The sequence below is a fragment of the Arachis ipaensis genome, chromosome B9 (assembly GCF_059453495.1).
Source record: "Arachis ipaensis isolate K30076 ecotype BB chromosome B9, ASM5945349v1, whole genome shotgun sequence".
Lineage (NCBI taxonomy): Eukaryota > Viridiplantae > Streptophyta > Magnoliopsida > Fabales > Fabaceae > Arachis > Arachis ipaensis.
The window spans coordinates 79,094,336-79,115,025 of NC_142444.1; the positions used below are offsets into that span (position 1 = coordinate 79,094,336).

The following is a 20,690-nucleotide window of genomic DNA, read 5'->3' on the forward strand; positions in this document are numbered from 1 at the left end:
GATACAATGTATAACGTGAAAATGTCATCAGGTACATAATAAATCTCTAAAATTTGTTTAAATACTAAATTAGTAACCTAGGTTTACAGAAAAATGAGTAAACTATGATAGATAGTGCAGAAATCCACTTCTGAGGCCCACTTGGTGTGCGTTGGGATTGAGATTTGAGCTTCACACGTGCCTAGGCTGTTTGTGGAGTTAAACGCCAGGTTGTAACCTGTTTCTGGCGTTTAACTCTGCTTTGCAACATGTTTCTGGCGTTTAACTCCAGAATAGGGCAAGAAGCTGGCATTGAACGCCAGTTTGTGTCATTTATCTTCGAGCAAAGTATGGACTATTATATAATTCTGGAAAGCCCTGGATGTCTACTTTCCAATGCAATTAAGAGCGTGCCATTTGGACTCCTGTAGCTCCGAGAAATCCACTTTGAGTGCATGGAGGTCAGAATCTAACAGCATCTGCAGTCCTTCTTCAGCCTCTGAATCAGATTTTTGCTCAGGTCCCTCAATTTCAGCCAGAAAGTACCTGAAATCACAGAAAAACACACAAACTCATAGTAAAGTCTAGAAATTTGATTTTTAATTAAAAACAAATAAAAATCTACTAAAAACTAACTAAACCATACTAAAAACTATGTAAAAACAATGCCAAAAAGCATATAAATTATCCGCTCATCATGACTTCTAGCTTTGGCTCCCTCGTGCCGATCTAGTGGCGCGCATCCATGCGTACGCCCAAGGTACGTGTACGCGTTGCTGCTCAAGCCCCAAACTTCATTTTCCATGCTCTTACCCTTCATGCATGCTTCCTCTCTCTCTTCTAAGCCATCCTGACCCTATAACTTCTGAAATCACTTAACAAATGGATCACGGCATCGAATGGTAATAGGGGAGGATTCAATTATGGCATATTTGGTGCAAAAGAAGCATGATTTCATCCATGAGGCAAAAATCGGAAAGGAAACACAAAACCATGAATTTTCTATGAATAGGTGTGAAAAAACATTGATAAAACCCTCAAAATTCGTGCAAGATAAACCCTAAAAACGGGGTTTATCACCATGACCTCGGGAGCTCCCACCCTTAAAGGCCGGCCACCTTATAATAACATGGTCCTTTCCAGTTGGCTTCTAGCTTCCCTTCTCCTAACCGACTTGCTCCGATATCATTTCAGATTAAAATGAGGTCATCGGTAGTGAAGCTTCGCCGGACTATTTTCTGGTTATACCTTGAGGCCATTCGAAACTTTAGAGCTTCCTCTCTAATCCAGACTTTTTCTCGGACTTCTGGAAGTAGGTCGAGCTCTTCCCTTTGTGCTTGGGAGTTGGTATTTTCATTGTAGAGGATCACCCTGGGGAATCTTTCTTCTACTTCTACGAGAATCATTGCCTCCATTCCGTAAGCAAGTCGGAAGGGTGATTCTTCGATGGTGGAGTGTGGTGTTGTCCAGTATGCCCATAGGACTTGCGGGTGCTCTTCAGCCCAGGCTTCTTTTATGCTTTGTAGCCTCCATTTTAACCCAGCTAACATGACTTTGTTGGCCGCTTCTGCCTATCCATTGGCTTGTGGGTGTTCTACGGAGGTGAACTGGTGCTTGATTTTTAGATCGGCAACCAAGTTTCCGAAGCCTGTGTCGGTGAATTGAGTGCCATTATCCATGGTGATGGAGCATGGGACCCCAAACATTGTGACAATGTTTCTGTATAGAAATTTCCAACTTCTTTGGGCAGTGGCGGCGGCCAACAGCTATGCCTCGATCCACTTTGTGAAGTAATTTATTCCAACAATGAGGAATTTAACTTGTCCTGATCCTTGGGGGAATGGTCCGAGGAGGTCAAACCCTCACTTTGTGAACGACCAGGGTGACGTGACGCAGATAAGCTCTTTGGGTGGGGCAATATGAAAGTTGGCGTGTTTCTGGCATGGGGGGCATGTTTTGACGAACTCTGTTGCTTCCTTTTGCAAGGTTGGCCAGTAAAAGCCATCCCAGAGTACCGTTTTGAAAAGGGCTCGTGTCCCGAGGTGGTTGCCGCACATGCTGCCATCGACTTCTTCTAGGACTTTCCTTGTAGTGGAGGTCGGGACGCATTTTAGGAGGGGTGTTGAGATCCCTCTCCTATATAGGATGTCGTGTATTATGGTGTAGTACTGTGCTTCCCGTACTAGCCTTTTTGCCTCCTTTTTATCTGTGGGGAATGTTTCGGACTTGAGGTAGTTGATTATGGGAGTCATCCACCCTTGGTCTTGGTCTGATATGCTTAGGACCTTCTCTTCTTCCGAGGTTGATGGGGTTTTTTAGTGTTTCTTGGATGAGGCTTCTATTGTTGCCCCCTGGTTTGGTGCTGGCTAGTTTCGATAGTGCATCAGCTCAGGCATTTTGTTCCCGAGGTATTTGTCGGATCTCATATCCCATGAATTTTCCGAGCTGTTCTTGGGTCTTTTCTAGATACTTTTTCATGGTGGGATCTTTTGCCTGGTATCTCCCATCTATTTGCGAGGTGACTGCTTGTGAATCGCTGAAGATGGTAAACCTTTGGGCTCCGACTTCTCTAGCTAGCATCAGACCAGCCAGTAGGGCTTCGTATTCGGCTTGATTATTTGAGGCGGAGAATTCGAACCTTAAGGAGAGTTTGAGTTGGGTTCCCTGGTCACTTTCTAAGATAACGCCCACTCCGCTTCCGACTTTGTTTGATGAGCTATCAACGTAGAGGTTCCAGTCAATGGGGGTTCCTCGGGTGTCGGTGTATTCTGCAATGAAGTCGGCTAGGTACTGAGACTTGATGGCTGTCTGAGCCTCATACTTAAGGTCGAATTTGAACAGCTCGACCGCCCATTGTAGGATCCTCCGAGCTAAGTCGGTTTTCTACAGGATACCTTTTCTGGGTTGGTTGGTCTGTATTCTGATTGTGTGGGCTTGAACGTCTGGTCAAAGTCGTCAGGAAGTAAGTATGAGGGTGTAGGCAAACTTTTCTATTTTTTGATAGTTTACTTCGGCCCCTTGTAAGGATTTACTGATAAAGTAGATGGGTTGCTGACCGTTTTCGGCTTCTCTTACTATGGCTGAGACTATTGCCCGACTTCCCACAGTGAGGTATAAGATCAGTTCTTCTTCTTGTCAAGGTCGGGTTAGAATAGGGGTTACCCCAGAAATGTTTTGAAGTCATGGAAGGCTTGTTCACATTTTGGGGTCCATTTCATTTAGCTGCTGTACCTCTTTAATGCAGGTCGGGATTTTCATGTTGAGTATAGCTTGGCATTTGTCTGGGTTTTCCTCAATCCCTCTCTGGGTGAGCATGAACCCTAGGAATTTTCCTGCTTCTACCGTGAAAGTGCACTTTGTGGGATTTAGTCTCATCTCGTGCTTTCTTATGGTGCTGAATACTTCAATAAGGTCGGGTAGTAGCGTTTCTTCCTTTTGTGTTTTCACCAGCATGTCGTCTACGTAGACTTCCATTAGTTTCCTGACGTGGTCGGCGAATACTTTGTTCATCAACCTCTGATATATGGCCCCTGCGTTCTTGAGTCCGAATGGCATGAGTACATAGTAGTAGTTTTCTTTCGGGGTTAGGAACGAGGTCTTTTCTTGGTCGGGTTGATGCAACGGCATCTGGTTGTACCCAGAGTAGACGTCCATAAAAGAGAGGTACTTGTATCCCGACGAAGTGTCGACCAGGTTTTCGATATTCGGAAGAGGACAGGGGTCTTTTGGGTAGGCTTTGTTAAGGTCGGTGTAGTTGATGGTTGGATTATTGTATGGTTTAGAATTTCACAATTGAATTCTCGTTGCAAGTATATTTTGTAAACCAATAATAATCCTTTCATACAAAAATTTTGTTTATCACAAGTAACAAACCCCTAAAATCTATAAACCGAAGTATTGAACCTCGAGTCGTTCTCCCTAGGAATTGCAATAAAATGGCCTTGTTATTGGTTATGAAAATATCTTTGGGGGTTTTTTGACATAGGAGACAAGAAATGTAAAATGCAATGAAAATAAACTAACAACTATGAAAAGCTCTTGGCAAGGTTATGAGAATTGGAAGTCCTATCCTCATTATCCTCCTCAATTGTAATGAGAATTGTCCATTGCTACCACTTAGTTAACCTCTAACCATGGAGAAAAGTCAAGTGGATGAATCAACTTAATTCCACAAGTCCTAGCCAACTCCCAAGGGAAAGATTAGCTTTAGTGGTATCCAAATCAATTAGCAACTTCTAATTGTCAATCAACAAAGGAATTAGATAATTCAAGAGTCACTAATTACTCTACCAAAGCCAAGAGGAACAAAATCTAACTCATTACTTAAAGAAGCATTTTAACAAACACATAGAAGGCATTAAAGGTAAACATTATTAATTGCAAGAATTAAAGGAATCTACAACTACAAAAGCAAGAGATTAACAATAGAAAGGCAAAACAATTATAAAACAACAAAGAACTTACCAATTGCAATAAAGGAGAAATGTAGATCTATAAAAGAAAGTTCATAAACTACAACTAACAATACAAAGGAATTACAAGAGAAGAAGAATTCTACAACTACAAGAGAACAATTAAGGAGAGAAAAGGAAAATTAGAAGAGAGAAGAAGAACTAGATCTAGATCTAAACCTAATCCTAATTCTAGAGAGAAGAGAGAGCTTCTCTCTCCAGAAACTACTCTAAACTAATCCTAATGTGTGTGTATGAGTAAAATTGAGTGAATTCCCCATTTCCCTTCAATCCTTGGTCTTTTAAAGCTTTTCCCGCCAAAAACTCAGCTCCAAGTGGGGCCAGAAACCATCCAAAATCGCCAGGCACAAGTTCCTCTTTAAAAATCACGTGCAGCCTTCGGCGCGTACGCGCACAGCGCGCGTACGCGTCCCTGGAGTATTTCGCAATCCGCACGTATGCGCATAGTGTGCGCGCGCCCATGGGCTTTTCCAAATCTTTGGCTTTTCATGATTTCTCCACTTTGCATGCTTTTCTCTCCATTCCTTTGACCCATTCCTAGCCTTTTCAACTTGAAATCACTTAACAAACACATCAAGGCATCTAGTGGAATCAAAGGTGAATCAAGATTAACCAATTAAGGGCCTAAAAAGCATGTTTTCACATCTAAGCACAAATAAGGAGACAATCATGAAACATGCTATTTCATTGAATAAATGTGGGTAAAAGGTCATAAAATCTCCTAAATTAAGCACAAGATAAACCCTAAATATGGGGTTTATCAACCTCCCCACACTTAAACCAAGAATGAAGTAAGGGTATGGCATTTATTCAATGAAAACTAACAAAATACAATCTACCTATATGCAACTATCTACATGAATGCAACTACTTGGTCAAAATAATTCAATCCTCAAAAAGCATATATGCACAAGGGCCTAGGACTAGCAAGTCTAATCTACAATTGAATTGAGTTATTTATAAACTTGCAAGAAAAGAGATGATCATGGGTGGAGACATGTAATTGAGCAACAAACCCTCACCAGATGTGTTTGCACTCTATTCGCTCAAGTGTTTAGGGTTGATTAACTCAATTCTCCCCTAATCATGCTTTCTAAGATTTGTTTTTCTTTTAACAATCAACAATTATTTTATGCACGCATACAAAATATCATGAGGTCTTTTCATTGGTTGTAATGGGGCTAGGGTCAAGGTAGGATGCATATTTGGTCAAGTGAGCTTGAAATTTGAATCTTTGATAAGCTTAAACTTCCCACCTAACCTATGACATCCTATACAATTTAAAACTAACCTAACTACCCATTTTCTCCCTTTTTTGCATACTCATGTATTCCTTTTCACTTCACAACACTTATGCATTGATTTTTATTGAACTTTACTTTGGGGCATTTTGTCCCCTTTTTATTTCTTTCTTTTTTTATTTTTTTTCTTTTCTTTTCCATATTATTTATTTTTTTTTTGTATTTTTCTTATTTTTTTTTCTTTCAAACTATATACAAGAGCACCAATGCATAAGGTTTTACATTTGATTAATACATGAGCATGTACCCAATTCCCAATATTTTCAACAAAATAGAAGACTGCCCTTTTATACACCCAATGTCCCAAGATTTCCCACACTTGAATGTTACACACACTCGCCTAGGCTAATCAAAGATCCAAATGAGGACATTTATTGTTTTTCATTTTAGGGCTTGTAATGTGCTAAAATTATAAACAAGTGGGTTAATCGTAGGCTCAAATTGGCTAACAATGGAAGATAAAAGGTAAGGCTATTTGGGTAAGTGAGCTAAATGAAATGATGGCCTCAATTATATAAATGCATGTCTACACAAAATAATGGACATAAAGGATCGAACAAATCAAAGATTGCAATCATAGAAGGAGAATAATGCACACAAGAAGAAGAAAAATAAGTGGTTATATAATGTTACCACACCATTAGGCTCAAATCTCACAAGCTTGTGTTCTTAGCTTAAAAACCATGTTCCACACAATATATATATGATTCAAGCAAGTTCTATTAAGAGTTTTCAATCAAATCAATTAAGGTGCCCTATAGATAATTTTCTCAAAGAATTTCATTATTTTGACTAAGTTTATTGTGTATATATATGCAAAAATAAGAAAATGAAAGTAAAAATCCTAAAAACCTAGAATGGAATGCAAAAGTGTTGAGATTAGAAATTTGTCATCCAAAATCGCCGATCGGTTAGACGACCTCCCCACACTTAAAGGTTTGCACCGTCCTCGGTGCACTCAAAGATGAGCAACGGGGTATGGCAACTTTCCGGATTGCTACCTTCAGCTGGTAGATCAACCGGTTGCTACGCGTTCTTTCTTTGGATTCCATTTTTGCTTGCGGTGTATCATTCATGAAAAATAGAAAACAACACCATAAGATGGGAAAATACAAAGGTAAGGAAGCATAATTGTTGGAACGAGGTAAATCACTAGGAATAACTGAGCGAATTAGTGTGACATTAGGAAAATAGGGATGTGAGTTCTAAATTAGGCACCTTTTAGAACACATATTAGCATAAAAAGTTATGTCACAAAAGAAGCAGGCACTTCACTTATTCTAGTGTGCTTCAGATGCTTTATGTAAACTTGTAAGGTAAAACAAGCATTAAAGAAGCATGAGAGCATTCAAGCTAAAACCATATGGATGCATATAATCATGAAACACAATACATTGAAGTAAATGCACAACATCCATAAAGAGATTTCCTAATCGAGGAAAAGGATTGAAATCACATGGTGGACAAATCATGCAATTCAAGAAGAGTTACAAGCTCGAAGGCAATTCTCATCACTTGGTATTCTTAAAAGGTAAGCATGAAAAACTCAAAACCATGTAGCAAAATATAACCTCAACAATAGAATCCAACAAAGATTATAAACATAATGATGTTAAGATAACATCCATTTTTAATACTCAGCAGCAATTAATTGTAAACAAGAATAACAATCCAACATTTATAATGAAAAGAGAGAAAATAAAATGAAAACTAAACTAAAACTAACTAATCAACCAACTAACTAACTAATTAGTTAACTAAAATAAATGGTTATCAATGGTGTTTGGGAGTGTTAGATGAGGGGTAGAATAAGGGAAGAAGAAAGGAGAAGGAAAGAAATAGAAAGATGAGAAGAAAAGAGATGTGTTGAAGGAAGGACATCCGCACGTACGCGCGCATGGCGCGCGCGGATGGTGGTGCACTGGGTGCGACACGTACGCGTACATGGCGCATCCGCATCGATGGGTTATTTCAAGAGTGACACGTACGCGTCATGTACGTGTACGTGTGAGTGTTTTTGTGCCAAAGGCACAATACGCGCGCAACGTTCGCACATGGGTTTTTGGCTTGGGGTAGAATTTCTCAATCCACGTGTACGCGTACATGGCGCATCCGCATGGGTAGGTGAAAATGCTTGATGCACGCGTACGTGCACAGTGCGCGTACGCGCGGATGGTGCTCTATTTTTCAAAATTTTTTTCTATGTTTTTGCACCAATCCAAGCATTCCAAACCTCCAAACAGCTACCAAAATACCATAAAACCTTATTTAAAATACTAAACTACCAACTAGACTCAACAAACTCAACAAAGCATGAAATTAAACTAATTCTATTAGTATGTACAAACGAGTTTACCATGGTAGGTTATCTCCCACCTAGCACTTTTGTTTATTGTCCTTAAGTTGGACTTATGGAGAGCTCATCTCAAGGCGGTGATAAACCATTATTTTATGGTTTACATTGTGTTTAATTGTATGGTTTTATCAAATCCTTACCCACTTATTCATTAAATAAGCAAGCATTTACAAGTCCTTCCTAAAAAATACTTCATGGTTGAAAACTTGCTTCCTAGAGACTTTTAATTTTGTATTTTAATTCTCCTTTATTCCATTCGATGCCGTGATCTGTGTGTTGAGTGTTTCAGGTTTTATAGGGCATGAATGACTTGGAGATTAGAAAGGAAGCCTGCAAAAATGGAAGGAACTCAAGAAATTAAGGACATGACCAGCGAGAAGTGATGCGGATGCATGGCTCACGCGATCGCACGACATAGAGGAAATTGCAGTGACGCGGACGCATGGCTCACGCGTCCGCGCGGATTGGAAACTGCACCAGTGACGCGAAGGCATGGACGACGCGCATGCGTGGCAAGGCAAAATGCTGGATGACGCGAACGCCTGGATGACGCGATCGCGTGACATGCGCGATCTGCATAATCTGCAGAATTTGCTGGTGGCGATTTTGGGCCCTATTTTGACCCAATTTTCGGCCCAGAAAAGTAGACTAGAGCCAGGGAACATGCAGAAACCAGAGAAGAACATTCATTCCACCTAGTTTTAGTTTTAGATCTAATTTTTTCTGTCCTCTAGGTTTTTTCTCTACACATTCATAGTTCTTAGGATTTTGATTTTATTGCTTTTTGGATCAGGATATTGAGAAGAGTTATTACCTCCGTGAAGACTTCGTCATTCTAGTTTGTTTCCTTACCTGTCACTTACTCTTCCATGTCCTTTATTTACTCAGAATTATTATTGGATTATTTTTAGAATTTATTAATACAAGAACTATTTTTATTTTTAATTGATTCCTTTGATTATTATTTATCATGTCCTTCAATATTTCCTTTTCTTATTTCGTGGATTTTACAAACATATTGAGCGAGTAGTTCCACAACTTGATTGGGAGATGATTGAAAGGAAACCTTGAGTTGGATTACTCAAGAGAAAAATTGTAATTGGGTTTATTGTTGGATCACCCTCTAGTCATTGACACTAGTCCTTCCCAAGGGAAAGGATTAGGACTTGTGACTAGAAATAGCTTCCCAACTTGCTTGACTTTCCTCTACCTAGTAAGGGATAACTAAGCAGAGTAACCTTCAATTATCAATTAATCTTGAGAGTACTTCAACAAGAATAGGGCTTCCAACTAATCTACTCCCAGTCGAGGTTTTTTATTTAAATTATCTAAATTCTCTAATTTAATTTCCTGTTTATCAACTCAATCCATCTTAGAAAACATCTGATTAATAAAATAGCACACCTTTCTGTAACTTGTTCGGAGATGACCTGGGATTCATACTCCCAGTATTTTAATTTAAATTTTGTGACAACCCTTCTAAATTGAAAGGTGGATTTTCGGTTGTTAAGAACTGTACTCGCAACGTATCTCTTGTAACAATTTCTTAACTCGCCAATTTCCGGCACGTCAGGCGGCTTGTGTTTAAAGCTATCCTTGAACATCCACCAATGCTTAAGTCTCCAATAAGCTCCATTCTTCAATTTCAATATCTTCAAGCTTTGATGGAGTTCTTCACAAACCATGAGCTCCCAAATTTGATTTTCCTTGTGCGATCTGGGATCCCACACTTTGTTTTGACACCGATCCTTAAATTGCTCATCAATTTTCCATCCGGGTGGCATGAGCTTAGAATTCTCAAAGAAGCTTCCAAACAACTTCCTAGACCCATGCAATTTGGTTCCATACCAACCATTTCTCTTGAACTTTGAGCTTGCAACCGTCATGAGCTTAGAATGATGTTTCCAACCACTACACAACTCTTTCCTACTCTTAACCATCATTTTCAATCAAACCATATTCAAGTGAGAAAGTAAAGCTTAGGGTGAGAATTTTACCCACTTGAATGTTGTGTAGTATGGTGACTTAGGAAGGGGTGGTCCCAATGATCTTGCAAGCTCCACTCCTTTGTGCTCTTCCTTGACTATCTCCACCTCTTCGCAAGCTTCTTCAATTTCAACCTTTTCCCTTTTATCACTTGGCTTGGTGTTGTTTTCAAGAACTTCGATTTCTTGCCCAATGGGAGGTGATTCAATTTTGGATAGGAATTCATTGATGAATGAATCCATCTCTTGATCAACCTCTTTATATTCTTCAATTTTGATATACACCATTTCAACATTTTTCCCTTGGTAGCTCTCTTCCAATTCACTCAATTCTTCATTGCTCACCAAGGGTATGGGAGGTTGTGCACATTCTTCTATAATTTCAACTTCATGTCCAATGGGAAAGGATTCAATTGTAGATAGAAATTCATCCAAGATTGAATCCATCTCTTGATAGACCTCTTCCAAGTCTCCAACGATGATATGCCTTGGAGGTTGTGCACCCTCGTCAACATTGATATCAAGCGTCTTGGAAGAGTGCTCCATGATGGTACATTCCCACGGACTTTCAACATCTCCTAAATCTTCAACCACCTCTTCCTTTTCTTCAATAACCATAAGCTCCTCCAATTGCTCTAATACAAAATAACATTCCTCATTTCCCACCGGAGTTTCCAATCTCTCCTTCATGCTATGATATTCAATTGATTCCTCACATGTGGCTATGGAAGCACCTTGAGTGTTTAAGCATTGCTAGGCTAAAGTATGCACTACCTTGGTCAAGATAGTCACAAACTCTAGGGTGTTCCTTTGCATGTCCGCTTGTCCTTAAAGTAGCAAGGTAAGAGAATCATTTATTGGGGCTTGGGGTGGATAAGAGGGTTCACCATTTTGGAGAAAGGGTTCATAGTAGGAGGGTGGTTCTTCTTGGTAAGCGTATGGAGATGGTCTGCATTGAGGTGGTTCTTGGTAGTAATCACAATAGAATTATGGTGGTTCTAAAGGTTCTTGATCATAATGGTCATGAAATATGGTATGGGTGATTGGTCATATGATGGATATGAATCATAGGAAGGTGCTTGGTATGGAAAGGCTTGTGAGTATGGTTGAGGTTCATGTTGAGGATAAGAGTCATAGGCATATGATGGTGGTAATTGATTGTCATAAAAAGATTCACCATAGCCATTGAATTCACATGCATTAGGGTGGAAATTATACCTATAGGTATTCGGAAGTTATTGCCAGTAGGAGTGATCAATTCCTTGAGGCTCCTTGGTGCACGAAATTACAATCACACTTTTGCAACTCCGCACAACTAACCAGCAAGTGCACTGGGTCGTCCAAGTAATACCTTACGTGAGTAAGGGTCGATCCCACGGAGATTGTCGGCTTGAAGCAAGCTATGGTTATCTTGTAACTCTTAGTCAGGATATCAATAATTCTCAGATTTAATTATAAAAAGTAAAAGAACATGAAATAAATACTTGTTATGCAGTAATGAAGAACAGGTTGAGGCTTTGGAGATGCTTTGTCTTCTGAATCTCTGCTTTCCTACTATCTTCTTCTTCATGCACGCAAGGCTCCTTCCATGGCAAGCTTTATGTTGGGCATCACCGTTGTCAATGGCTACTTCCCGTCCTCTCAGTGAAAACATTCCAAATGCGCTGTCACCGCATGGCTAATCATCTGTCGGTTCTCGATCATGTCGGAATAGGATCCATTGATCCTTTTGCGTCTGTCACTACGCCCAACACTCGCGAGTTTAAAGCTTGTCACAGTCATCCCTTCCCAAATCCTACTCAGAATACCACAGACAAGGTTTAGACGTTCCGGATCTCAGTGGTGCACGAAATTGTGATCACATTAATGTAGTACTCTTTGTTATTGTATGGAATCATTATTATGGCTCTTTACTATGTGTGGACACAACTCCGTTCAACTAACCAGCAAGTGTACTAGGTCGTCCAAGTAATAAACCTTACGTGAGTAAGGGTCGATCCCACAGAGATTGTTGACTTGAAGCAAGCTATGGTCACCTTGTAAATCTCAGTCAGGCAGATTTAAACATGATACTTTATTAGATTAAAATAAACAATAAAAGGGATAGAGATACTTATGTAGATTCATTGGCAGGGATTTCAGATAAGCGAATGGAGATGCTTTTCGTTCCTCTGAACCTCTGCTTTCCTGCTATCTTCATCCAATCAGTCTTACTCCTTTCCATGGCTGGCTGTATGCAAGGGCATCACCGTTGTCAGTGGCTACATCCCCTCCTCTCAGTGAATCATATGCTCACGCACCCTGTCACGGCACGGCTATTCATCTGTCGGTTCTCGATCATGCTGGAATAGGATTCACCCTCCTTTTGCGTCTGTCACTAACGCCCAACACTCGCGAGTTTGAAGCTCGTCACAGTCATTCAATCATTGAATCCTACTCAGAATACCACAGATAAGGTTTAGACCTTCCGGATTCTCTTGAATGCCGCCATCATTCTAGCTTACGCCACGAAGATTCTGGTTAGGAGATCTAAGAGATACTCATTCTAGCTTAATTCATGTAGAACAGAAGTGTTTGTCAGGCACGCGTTCATAAGGGAGAAGGATGATGAGCGTCACACATAATCATCACCTTCATCACGTTTTTGGGTGCGAATGGATATCTTAGAAGAGAAATAAGAAGTATTGAATAGAAAATAGTAGTACTTTGCATTAATCTTTGAGGAACAGCAGAGCTCCACACCTTAATCTATGGAGTGTAGAAACTCTACCGTTGAAAATACATAAGTGAAGGTCCAGGCATGGCCGTGTGGCCAGCCCCTCTGATCTAAGAACCAAACGTCCAAAGATGCCTAATACAATAGTAAGAGGTCCTATTTATAATAAACTAGCTACTAGGGTTTACATGAGTAAGTATTTGATGTATAAATCCACTTTCGGGGCCCACTTGGTGTGTGTTTGGGCTGAGCTTAAGTGTTGCACGTGCAGAGGCCATTTGTGGAGTTGAACACCAGTTTTTGTGCCAGTTTGGGCGTTCAACTCTGGTTTTGGATCCTTTTTTGGCGCTGGACGCCAGATTTGGGTAGAAAGCTGGCGTTGATCGCCAGTTTACGTCGTCTATTCTTGGCCAAAGTATGGCCTATTATATATTGCTGGAAAGCCCTGGATGTCTACTTTCCAACGCAATTGGAAGCGCGCCATTTCGAGTTCTGTAGCTCCAGAAAATTCATTTTGAGTGCAGGGAGGTCAGAATCCAACAGCATCAGCAGTCCTTTTTCAACCTCTGAATCTGATTTCTGCTCAAGTCCCTCAATTTCAGCCAGAAAATACCTGAAATCACAGAAAAACACACAAACTCATAGTAAAATCCAGAAATGTGAATTTAACATAAAATCTATTAAAAACATCCCTAAAAGTAACTAGATTCTACTAAAAACATACTAAAAACAATGCCAAAAAGCGTATAAATTATCCGCTCATCACAACACCAAACTTAAATTGTTGCTTGTCCCCAAGCAACTGAAAATCAAAATAGGATAAAAAGAATAGAATATACTATAAATTTCAAACTATCAATGAAACAGAGCTCCAATCATATGAGCGGGACTTATAGCTTTTTGCCTCTTGAATAGTTTTGGCATCTCACTTTATCCATTGAGGTTCAGAATGATTGGCATCTATAGGAACTTCAGATTTCGAATAGTGTTATTGACTCTCCTAGTTCAGTATGATGATTCTTGAACACAGCTTCTTTATGAGTCTTGGTCGTGGCCCTAAGCACTTTGTTTTCCAGTATTACCACTGGATACATAAATGCCACAGACACATAATTGGGTGAACCTTTTCAGATTGTGACTCAGCTTTGCTAAAGTCCCCAATTAGAGGTGTCCAGGGTTCTTAAGCACACTCTTTTTTTTGCTTTGGACCTTGACTTTAACCGCTCAGTCTCAAGTTTTCACTTGACACCTACACGCCACAAGCACATGGTTAGGGACAACTTGGTTTAGCCGCTTAGACTAGGATTTTATTCCTTTAGGCCCTCCTATCCACTGATGCTCAAAGCCTTGGGATCCTTTTTATTTGCCCTTGCCTTTTGGTTTTAAGGGTTATTGGCTTTTTGCTCTTGCCTCTTGGTTTTAAGAGCTTTTGGCTTTTTCTGCTTGCTTTTTCTTTTTCTTTCTATATTTAAATTTTTTTTTTCGCCTATTTTTTTCTGCAAGCTTTGTTCTTTGCTGCTTTTTCTTGCTTCAAGAATCATTTTTATGATTTTTCAGATTATCAAATAACATGTCTCCTAGTCATCATTCTATCAAGAGCCAACATATTTAACATTCTTAAACAACAACTTCAAAAGACATATGCACTGTTCAATCATACATTCAGAAAACAAGAAGCATTGTCACCACATCAATATAATTAAACTAAGTTCAAGGATAAATTCGAAACTCATGTACTTCTTGTTCTTTTAAATTAAAACAGTTTTTATTTAAGAGAGGTGATGGATTCATAGGACATTCATATCTTTAAGATATAGTTACTAACTACTAATGATCATGTAATGAAGACACAAACATATATAAGCACATAACATATAAAAACGAAAAACAGAAGAAATAAGAGCAAGGAATGAATCCACCTTAGTGATGATGGCGTTTCAATGATGTTCTTGAGCTCTTCTATGTCTTTTCCTTGCCTTTGTGGCTTGATTCCTAGTGATTTTTGGTATTTCTATCCTCAGTTGCTTCCCATAATTACGTGGAGGGAAGTGCATCTCCTGAGGTATCTCAGGGATCTCTTGATTTGCAGCCACATGTTCTACCACTGAGCTATAGATCCTTTACATAATTGTTTTACCACACCAAACTTAGAATGTTGCTTGCCCTCGAGCAAAAGAAGAAGGAATAGATGAAGAAGAAGATGTGGAAATAAAAACTAGGATTTTGAGGAGGTAAAGTGGGGATCCTGTGGGGTCCACAGATCCTGAGATGATCCTGTGGTGTCCACAGATCCTGAGGTGTCAAGGATTTATATCCCTGCACCCATTAGGCATGTAAAATGCCTTTGCACACAACTCTGGGCGTTCAGCGCCAGGTTGGTGCCCATTTTGGGCGTTCAACGCCCCTTTGCTGCCATTTCTGGCGTTGAACGCCAGAACCATGCTTGTTCTGGGCGTTCAGTGCCAGGATACTCCCATTCTGGGCGTTCAGCGCTAGAACTATGCTCTGTTCTGGCGTTTGAACGCCAGACAGATGCTCCTCCAGCGTGTGATTTTTCTTCTGCTGTTTTTGATTCCGTTTCTGATTTTTTTGTTTATTTTGTGACTCCACATGATCATGAACCTAAGAAAACATGAAAAACAATAAAAATAAGAATTAGATAAACATTGGGTTGCCTCCCAACAAGCGCTTCTTTAATGTCAATAGCTTGACAGTGGACTCTCATGGAGCCTCACAGATGTGCAGAGCTTTGTTGAGACTCTCCAACACCAAACTTAGAGTTTGGATATGGGAGTTCAACACCAAACTTAGAGTTTGGTTGTGGCCTCCCAACACCAAACTTGGAGTTTGACTGTGGGGGCTCTGGTTGACTCTGCTTGGAGAGAAGTTTTTTTCTGCTTCCTCTCCATGGTTGCAGAGGGAGATCCTTGAGTTTTAAACACAAGGGAGTTCTCATTCCATTGAAGGAATATTTCACCTCTGTCAACATCAATCACAGCTCTTGCTGTGGCCCGGAAAGGTCTTCCTAGGATGATGGATTCATCCTCTTCCTTTCCAGTATCCAAGACTATGAAATCAGCAGGGATGTAAAGGCCTTCAACCTTTACTAACACGTCCTCTACTTGTCCATAAGCCTGTTTTCTTGAGCTGTCTGCCATCTCTAATGAGATTTTAGCAGCTTGCACCCCATAGATTCCTAGTTTCTCTATTACAGAGAGGGGCATGAGGTTTATTCCTGAACCAAGGTCACACAGAGCCTTAAAGATCATGGTGCCTATGTTACAGGGTATTATGAACTTTCCAGGATCCTGTCTCTTCTGAGGCAATGTCAGTTGATCCAGATCACTTAGTTCATTGATGAACAAGGGAGGTTCAACTTCCCAAGCATCAATGCCAAATAATTTGGCATTCAGCTTCATGATTGCACCAAGAAACTTGGCAGTTTGCTCTTCATTGACATCCTCATTCTCTTCAGAAGAGGAATACTCATCAGAGCTCATGAAGGGTGTAAGGAGGTTCAATGGAATCTCTATGGTCTCTAGATGAGCCTCAGAGTCCTTTGGTTCCTCAGAGGAAAGCTCCTTATTGATCACTGGACGTCCCAGGAGGTCTTCCCCCTTGGGATTCACGTCCTCTCCTCTCCTCACAGGTTCGGCCATGGCGCTTATGTCAATGGCCTTGCACTCTCCTTTTGGATTCTCTTCTGTATTGCTTAGGAGAGTACTAGGAGGGATTTCAGTGATCCTTTTACTCAGCTGGCCCACTTGTGCTTCCAAATTTCTAATGGAAGACCTTGTTTCATTCATGAAACTTACAGTGGCCTTAGATAGATCAGAGACTAGATTTGCTAAATTAGAAGCATTTTGTTCAGAGTTATCTGTCTGTTGCTGAGTTGATGATGGAAAAGGTTTGCTATTGCTAAACCTGTTTCTTCCACCATTATTAAAGCCTTGTTGGGGCTTTTGATCCTTCCATGAGAAATTTGGATGATTTCTCCATGTTGAGTTATAGGTGTTTCCATAAGGTTCACCTAAGTAATTTACCTCTGCTATTGCAGGGTTCTCAGGATCATAGGCTTCTTCTTCAGAAGATGCCTCTTGAGTACTGTTGGATGCAGCTTGCATTCCATGCAGACTCTGAGAAATCATATTGACTTGCTGAGTCAATATTTTATTCTGAGCCAATATGGCATTCAGAGTATCAACCTCAAGAACTCCCTTCTTCATAGGCGTCCCATTACTCACAGGATTCCTTTCAGAAGTGTACATGAACTGGTTATTAGCAACCATGTCAATGAGTTCTTGAGCTTCTGCAGGCGTTTTCTTTAGGTGAATGGATCCACCTGCAGAAGTGTCCAGTGACATCTTTGATAGCTCAGATAAACCATCATAGAATATATCCAGGATGGTCCATTCTGAAAGCATGTCAGAAGGACACTTTTTGGTCAACTGTTTGTATCTTTCCCAAGCTTCATAGAGGGATTCACCTTCTTTCTGTCTGAAGGTTTGAACATCAGCTCTAAGCTTGCTCAACTTTTGAGGAGGAAAGTACTTGGCTAAGAAAGTCGTGACCAGCTTATCCCAAGAGTTCAGGCTGTCTTTGGGTTGAGAATCCAACCATAATCTAGCTCTGTCTCTTACAGCAAAAGGGAAAAGCATGAGCCTGTACACTTCAGGATCTACTCCATTAGTCTTAACAGTATCACATATCTGCAAGAATTCAGTTAAGAACTGAAAAGGATCTTCAGATGGAAGTCCATGAAACTTGCAGTTCTGCTGCATCAGAGAAACTAACTGAGGTTTCAGCTCAAAGTTGTTTGCTCCAATGGCAGGAATGGAGATGCTTCTTCTATGTAAATTGGAATTAGGTGCAGTAAAGTCACCAAGCATCTTCCTTACATTATTATTATTTTTGGCTGCCATCTCTTTTGCCTGTTCGAAAATTTCTGAAAGGTTATCTCTGGATTGTTGTAATTTAGCTTCTCTTAATTTTCTCTTCAGAGTCCTTTCAGGTTCTGGATCTGCTTCCACAAGAATGTTCTTATCCTTGCTCCTGCTCATATGACAAAGAAGAAGGCACAGAAAAATAATAATAATAATGGAGATCCTTTATACCACAGTATAGGGATTCCTGTGTGAGTGGAAGAAGAGGGAGAGACAAAGAATGTAATATAATGGAAGAAACGCAACTGTGAGGATAGAAGAGAGGTGAAATGAGATGTTAGGATATGAATGAATAAATAGAATGAGATGGGGGAAGGATAATTTTCGAAAATTATTTTGAAAAAGAGTTAGTGATTTTCGAAAATGGTTTTTGAAAAATGTTAGTAATTTTCGAAAATTTTTGAAAACAAAAATAGAAAATAAAAATAATTAGTTAATTAAAAAGAAATTTTTGAAAAAGAGGGAGATATTTTCGAAAATTAGAGAGAGAGAGTTAGTTAGGTAGTTTTGAAAAAGTTAAGAAACAAACAAAAAGTTAGTTAGTTAGTTGAAACAAATTTTGAAAAGATAAGACGTTAGGAAGTTAGAAAAGATATTTGGAAAAGATATTTTTGAAAAAAGATAAGATAAGAAGATATTTTTGAAAAGATATGATAGGAATTAGTTTTTGAAAAAGATTTGATTTTTAAAATCACAATTAATGACTTGATTCATAAGAAATCACAAGATATGATTTTAAAACTTAAAGTTTGAATCTTTCTTAACAAGCAAGTAACAAACTTCAAATTTTTGAATCAAAACATTAATTGATTATGTTATTTTCGAAAAATTGGTATAAAAATAAGAAAAAGATTTTTGAAAAATATTTTTGAGATTTTCGAAAATAACTTAGAATTTTGAAAAAGATTTGATTTTTGAAAAAGATTTTGAAAAAGATAAGATTTCCAAATTGAAAATTTGATTTGACTCATGAGAAACAATTTGATTTTTAAAAATTTTTGAAAAAGTCAACTCAATTTTCGAATTTGATGAGAGAAAAAGGGAAAGATATTTTTTTGATTTTTGAATTTTTTTTATGAAAAACATGAAAATTATGCAATGCATGAAATTTTTAGATCAAAATAATGAATGCATGCAAGAATGCTATGAATGTCAAGATGAACACCAAGAACACAATTTTGAAAAATTTTTAATGCAAATAGAACATGCAAGACACCAAACTTAGAAATTTTTCATATTTAGACTCTAACAAACGAAAAATGCACATGAAAAACAACTAAAGATGCAAAACAAGAAAACATCAAGATCAAACAAGAAGACTTACCAAGAACAACTTGAAGATCATGAAGAACACTATGAATGCATGATATTTTCGAAAAATGCAAGATGCATATGCAATTGACACCAAACTTATGATATGACTCAAGACTCAAACAAGAAACAGAAAAATATTTTTGATTTTTATGATTTTCTAATTTTTTTGGTAATTAAATTTTTTTTTTTCGAAAATTATTGTGAAAATTAAAAAATAAGGATTCCAAAATTTTTAATATGAATTCCAGGAATCTTGCCATGTTTGTCTTAAAGCTCCAATCAAAGGGTCAGGCATGGCTTAATAGCCAGCCAAGCTTCAACATATAATTACATGGACTGGAGTGATTAGTTGAATACCAATCCCAAAGCAGTTTGGGTATGGCTTTACAGCCAGATAGGATTCAACATGTTTCATGAAACACTAGAATTCATTCTTAAAAATCCTGAAGAAAAATATATTTTTGAAAAAAATTTTTTTTTTTCGAAAACAAAGAAGAAAAATTTGAAAGATTTTTGAAAACTTTTTTTTTTTTTTTGAAAACTAAAACAAAAAGAAAATTACCTAATCTGAGCAACAGGATGAACCGTCAGTTGTCCAAACTCAAACAATCCCCGGCAACGGCGCCAAAAACTTGGTATGCGAAATTGCTACTCAGGTTGTGAATTGTTGTTCGAAATTGATTCCCTGGCAACGGCACCAAAAACTTGGTGCACGAAATTGTGATCACATTAATGTAATACTCTTTGTTATTGTATGGAATCATTATTATGGCTCTTTACTATGTGTGGACACAACTCCGTTCAACTAACCAGCAAGTGTACTGGGTCGTCCAAGTAATAAACCTTACGTGAGTAAGGGTCGATCCCACAGAGATTGTTGACTTGAAGCAAGCTATGGTCACCTTGTAAATCTCAGTCAGGCGGATTTAAACATGATACTTTATTAGATTAAAATAAACAATAAAAGGGATAGAGATACTTATGTAGATTCATTGGCAGGGATTTCAGATAAGCGAATGGAGATGCTTTTCGTTCCTCTGAACCTCTGCTTTCCTGCTATCTTCATCCAATCAGTCTTACTCCTTTCCATGGCTGGCTGTATGCAAGGGCATCACCGTTGTCAGTGGCTACATCCCCTCCTCTCAGTGAATCATATGCTCATGCACCCTGTCACGGCACGACTATTCATCTGTCGGTTCTCGATCATGCTGGAATAGGATTCACCCTCCTTTTGCGTCTGTCACTAACGCCCAACACTCGCGAGTTTGAAGCTCGTCACAGTCATTCAATCATTGAATCCTACTCAGAATACCACAGACAAGGTTTAGACCTTCTGGATTCTCTTGAATGCCGCCATCATTCTAGCTTACGCCACGAAGATTCTGGTTAGGAGATCTAAGAGATACTCATTCTAGCTTAATTCATGTAGAACAGAAGTGTTTGTCAGGCACGCGTTCATAAGGGAGAAGGATGATGAGCGTCACACATAATCATCACCTTCATCACGTTCTTGGGTGCGAATGGATATCTTAGAAGAGAAATAAGAAGTATTGAATAGAAAACAGTAGTACTTTGCATTAATCTTTGAGGAACAGCAGAGCTCCACACCTTAATCTATGGAGTG

At 39.1% G+C, this 20,690-nt stretch overlaps 1 non-coding gene across 1 annotated transcript; it reads left to right on the forward strand.

Annotated features, from left to right (window-relative positions):
* The first annotated feature begins 17,227 nt into the window (after positions 1-17,227).
* On the forward strand, positions 17,228-17,335 carry LOC148545130 (small nucleolar RNA R71). The gene has a single exon (XR_015900718.1). It is a non-coding gene; the product is annotated as a small nucleolar RNA R71 (small nucleolar RNA).
* The last annotated feature ends 3,355 nt before the right edge of the window (positions 17,336-20,690 follow it).